Genomic DNA, 6096 nt, shown 5'->3' with positions numbered 1-6096 from the left:
GACTTCCACGGGCTAGTGTTTTTGAACAGAAATCAGATGCCTGAAATCTGTGAGGCCCTTCTATGGGAGTTCAATTCAAATATGAATCAGTTGCAAAATTATGGGTGGCGTCTGCGCCAGAATGCCATTTCCTGTGCAGCAACTATCTTTAAGGTTTATTTTTTCTTTTGTGCTTTGGTCCAGTGAGTTTGCATGTGTCTTTTTTCTTTCTTTCTTTCTTTCTTTTTTTTTTGTTCTTACTGTATTTGTGGTTCCATGTAAGTAAGTCTCAGTGAGGAGCAGTTAATGCCTGAGCTTACTCTTTGCAGAGCTCCACCCAATCCAAACGTCCGGTGGGAACCAACATAATTGCATGGCATAGAGAACGGAGCATGAAACAGCAGCTGGAAACCCTAACATGCCCTGTGTGAGGCAAAGGAATCTGAAAAGCTGCTCAGATTAAGCCACTAAATTCTCTCAGAGCATGCACACTTAGTAAAACACTGTTTTCGAGAACGTGCCGTGTGAAGTAAATAGGTTATCACATCAACACTTTAAGGATCATTTCTTTTGAAACTTTGCAAATTGAATGACTGAACAATGTTCCACTCCTAGGATTTCCTTGGAGAATATAATCAACATCAACTAAATATACAGGAGTTCCATTTTCATATACAAAATTGGTTACAATATATATAAAAGAAATAAGAGATCTGATTTTATTTTAAAGGACTTGTAGCAATTTGTATTGAGTAAACGTTGCTATAATTCATGCATTTAAGCATCATTATCTATAGTCAATGGCCTTTCCAGTGAAACACGTCAGATTGTGATGGATAAATAATGAGGATCCAGTCTCTTACGTGAGCAGTATGGCCTCAGTTCATTTCGGTCAGGTATTCTATAGCTTTAACAGCTGTGCCTCTCGAGCTGCCTTGTCTCATATCAACCTTTCAGCCAAGTTACCACTCACTCTGAGAGCTCGACATCAGAAGGAACACTTGGCCATGCTGAATTTGGCCAAAATTAGTCATCAAACATGACAAAGTGTCCCTGTCTTCCTTGCCAGACTTTCACCCTCTCATTATATCCTCTGCTGTCTGTATGATTCCTAAAATCAGCGCATCTCACCTCCTCAGCAGCCAGCCCTGCCGCAATGCTGTTTGGACAGCTTTGGCTCTACGTCACAGCCACGCTTAACACTAGTTTTGTTCACTTCGGTCTCAAACCCACATCCCATCCTGATTATGGGCCAGCGAGCCTGAAAAGACCTCTGTGTCTGTCTGTTTCCATTTCTGTTTGGTTTTCACGGTTTGGCCTCCTGGCTGCACAGGAAGCAGGAAAAACAAAATAGGAAGAAAGACAAAATGTGTTCTACCTCAGTTCTTTTCAGGGAAAATCCCAACGGCTCCAGGCAATGTGCTTCATACAGGACTCACAAAGGTGTGCAGGCTTCAGTCAGACATGTATGCACACGTTACGCTGTTTCTATACTGGAGACACAGTTCAGTCTGCAACTCCTCTGCAATTCTTTAAGCAAAGTGATTAACGGAGGTGGACAAGGGCACAAATAAACAGGTGATTCTGAAGCATTAAATCATTAACTTCATTCTTCGTGTGCCTTTGTAAGGCCACAAGCTGATAGATGCCAGTAATTCAGCTGGCCAAGTCTAGGGACAAGTTGACGTCAGATGTCCTCCCCGGTGAGTCAGGAGCAAGTAATGCATTCACACGTGACCGAGAAATTCAATAAGGTAAGTGTTTATCACAACAAGAGAGTATAAATCTGTCATGCTTGATGAGCCAGTCTTTAATAAGCAATCCCAGGGTTGCAAACATCCTAATAAAATTCACTATTATTTCATCGCGGACAATAAATGTTAAGATCTCACGAACATCAAGAGCAAAGGCAGGTTTGAGGATACCTCCAGGGTTTTTAACCACACTGTGCCAACAAAACAGCCATCCCATATTGCTCCTATTCCTCGCCTCGCTCTCTAAGTGCAGTTCAGTCACTGGAAGGTATGTCAGCCAATCTCATCCCAGGCTCAATTCAATTAAAGAGAGTACAAAGACATATGGCTCAGGGGCAGTGATATGATTAGAGTCCTGCACACAACGACGCTCGCTTCTGCTTTGATTCATTCCCTCTCGTCTCTGGTCACTCACAGCAAAGGGCCTTGAAGTTGAAACAACTGAGCAAAGCGTAGCTCCCTCAGGTGGGCTGCATTATCCTCGAGAGCATGGAAGAAGGCCCTTGACCTAATCTCTGGCAATCAGCAGGTCATATCGTCATTATCTTTGCAGTGCAAAGAGACTGCAGTCACAAAACAACCAACAAAAACACAATATTTATTTGTGTGGGTTTTTTTTTTTTTTTTTCTCTCTCCATTTAAGATTTTTTGTTGATCAGCATTCTGACATTTGGAGGCTCTGGGGATCAGAAAAATCCTCCAAACTGAAGGCAAAGCCTCTATCTTAGTTTTCAATCAGGACAATGCAGAGGAGCAACTGTACCCCAGCCCTTGAGCTGAGCTGCCATAAAAGACAGGTGATATGCCTCTTGGGACAGGGATGTGTCGAAGGAATGCGTGTGCAGATACCCAGCTGCCTGTGGGGACTGCGGAGAAAGGCCCAGCGCACCAGTTGATCCTGTTTGATAAAGGCCCTGACAGGCCCAGATTATATGTCTCAGCCTGGAGGAGGTGTCTGTGTCTCATTCCTCTGCTGAAGAAAGTCGATCTAGTGGGAAAGAGGCGGGGCCGTGCCTGTAGGCGTCAGTTTTTGTGTGGACACCAACACACACCTTGTCGAGCAGACACCACTACCACTACTCCCTCTCCACCCTCCTGCTAGCTCGACACCAAACAAACACCCTCACCTATCTCATTTACCTGACCACACCCGTGCCTCCAGACGCCATAAATACTCTGTCCACTGTGCATCCCAGATATACTGTGAATTCAGCTCGGAGAGTGCAGTAACCTTCCCAATGGGAAATGTGCTAAAAACATTTGGGATACCAATGATATACCTGGTGGGTACTTAATGTAAGCCCAAGGAGAAAAGTACATCCATCAAGGGGGGAACAAACTGCCTCTAGACATAAATAGCACTTTTTAAATTACCCAGTATAGAAAACATAATTACAAAGTGGCTGCAAGAGTGCAACAGGCGGAGTACATCTGTCCTTTTACAGTAGCTCTGTGTGCCACTGTTCTGCTTTTAGCCTATTTTATGCTTTTAATATAGTTGCATTTGTGTGTTACTGGCGATGGTCCAGGCCTGAGAATTCAGCAACTCTACTATTGCTAAATTTGTATTACAAATTGACTGTTTCAGCAAAGAGTTTTGTGTATTCATCCAGAGTCAGCACCTGGTCAAAATTCACATTTGCCCAATAATCAACATCATAGCAATCTCCTTAACATCAGGACACTAGCGACTTGGATTGCCTAAACATGCTGCTCTTAACATATGGCTCATAGCACAGCTTTAGTGATACTATGGTGAGTCTCATCTGGTCCTGTTGATATGTAGCTCTACACATCACAGCCTGCACACTGTATAGCTGCTTATCTTAAAATTTGTGTGAATAACGTACCTAAAGTGCCGCACAATAATTCATGTGAAAAGGAAGAGAATAATAGATCATTTTAGATATTCAGAGACTTTGATGTTTAATGTTCTGTTTGTTTTCACAAAGTTACCAGTTGCTTTATGACAGAATAAAACTTACACTATAACACTATAGCAGTGATGAAAGAGACAACAAACTGCATGCAGTGTCTTATCATCACAAAATAAATGTCTGCATGCGGTCCAATGAGCTTTAGTTAAGTTTATAATAAGTTGGCCATATTTACATGAAAAGTCTTTTGTAAATATTTTTTAGTGTCATTTCTTTAATTTAATGTAATCCTCATTTAAATCCAACAAAAAGTTACATAACGCTTTGAAGGAACAGTCAGCTCCAACTAACTTATCTGCCTACAGATTTTGTGGTGCAGAGAAACGAAGGCAAGGGGCAAGACAGGGTGAGACAAGCGATGAGTGACGGGCCATGGCCCAGGCTCACCCCCTTCTGTCATGTCTGTCCCACAGAGCCGCCAGGACACCGGGGGACCTGTCATATAGACAGAAATCTCACAAACAAGGGTCCGGGCCCTCTGCGGAGACAGAAACATCAACAAACATAGCAGAGAGGAGGAGAAGAGAGCGCCTTCTTCTGTCATTTCTAGCCAGCAGAGGGTTCGACTACAACATCCACATAACAAAATATTTACATCATTAATTACATATTATTACGCATCGTTTCAAAATACACCCTGATGACTGAGCTACACCCAACACCACAGTGACCGCAACGAGACGCAAAACAGTTGTTCATCATCTTAACCATTGTTGACGAGGGTAGAGAATCTTGTCACAGGGAGCAAACAACGGAAAATTAAAATTCCTCCTCTGTTTTGAAATCAGCAATTTATGGTTCAGCAGAGCTAAGCCTGTCTGCCGCGGTTACCGCCACTGTCTGAGGCCTCTTCTCTAAGTACGCAGCACAGGGAAGAATGCCAGAGCAAGAGACATGTCTCCTTCACCTTGCACATGGATGCTGGCCAGAGTCATATTCATGAGTTCCAGTACTGTACTGCTGTAACCCCCTACTCCTCTCCATCCCCCCATGAGCACTAGCAGCCCTTCTCTGCTAAACTCCCTCCCTCCACCCTCTTCACCCTCCCATAAATTATCAGTTCATTTGTGCAGAGACAGAGGTGCACAACAACAGGCTGATGTTACTGATCCTGTTTCCTGGAGCCTGTAACTAACACACACACACACACACACACACACCATCACTCGTGTCATCATCACCACCACCGTCACCCTCGCAGGACCCTCTCTCCTAACTGCATGAAGCTGAGAAATGAACTCTGATTGATGACACGTCTCCTCCACAGGGTGGCACAGAGTTGAAGGGCAGGTCATCTGTCACCGCTGACAGGAAACACACAGGGCGAAGATTAATGGAGACTCTCAGGCTTCTCTCTAGACCTGGAGATGATAAGCCCTCGCTGTAATAAATCAAAACCACCTCAGGTAAACAAGAACACAGAGCTATTCATCTACCAGACCACCAGGGCCATGTGGCACAGCTCTCATCTTATTCATATTAGCGACGAAGAAAAGTTACACAGTTTGCAGATGACACAATCATTATTATCATTTATAATGTCAGCTGTGACGATGCATGACGATGCAGAAAAGCGAAGATGTGTGACTTACCAGGATGTAAAAATGAATCCTATTTCATCTTTAATGGTTTGTTCTTGCCATTTGGTGCCACTCTGGGAAAGAAACAGATTTAAACAATTGTAAAGTCGTTTAATGGGAGACATGGGCATCCATCCTAGAGGTCCCAACCTTCAGCATAATCTGAGATAATTTTACATGCCACTCAATAAACTGAAGCAAGGGAGATTTTCAAGATAAAAACCATAAACCAGAATAACCAATGAAAACTTCAATACAGAAAGTAAAGCAGCAATGCTCCGGTCAAAGGGTCAGACTGATGCAAAGCTCCCCCAGCATTGTTCACACGTGTGAACAATGTGGGTGTCACACATGAACAAATTGGGGCTTGTTAAGAAGAGCTGATTATGTAATTTATTAAAAAAAAACAAAAAAAAAAACAACTCTCTGACTTAATTTATAATTGATAAATGAAATGAATTTTGGGAAGTTTATGCTTCAAATAAGGATAAATCTGTCAGATCTCAATCAAGATGAGTTATTCCAACATGTAAGTGTCTATCAGTGTCTAGCAGTAAAAATGTATTACAAAGATACACAGTGTCATGAATGCATGACTGACATCAGAATTGTCATCATCAATAACAGACACTGCCCTCGCCACCTCCCTTAGAACAGCAAAGGATGTCTTGCATTTTTCCAAACATTGGCCCAGAAAAATATTGACTTTCATATCAAGTTCACCGTGCCATCTCGCAGCAAAGCTTCTATTCTTCAGCGCTGAGAAAGCTGCAATTCCTGTGTGATAGGATGACCGGAGTTCAGCAAGGGTGTTGCTGGCACTTTAACAAAGTAGTTATAGTGTGG

This window comes from Echeneis naucrates, chromosome 9, assembly GCF_900963305.1.
Source record: "Echeneis naucrates chromosome 9, fEcheNa1.1, whole genome shotgun sequence".
Lineage (NCBI taxonomy): Eukaryota > Metazoa > Chordata > Actinopteri > Carangiformes > Echeneidae > Echeneis > Echeneis naucrates.
Note: the sequence above shows the minus strand (reverse complement) of the source record.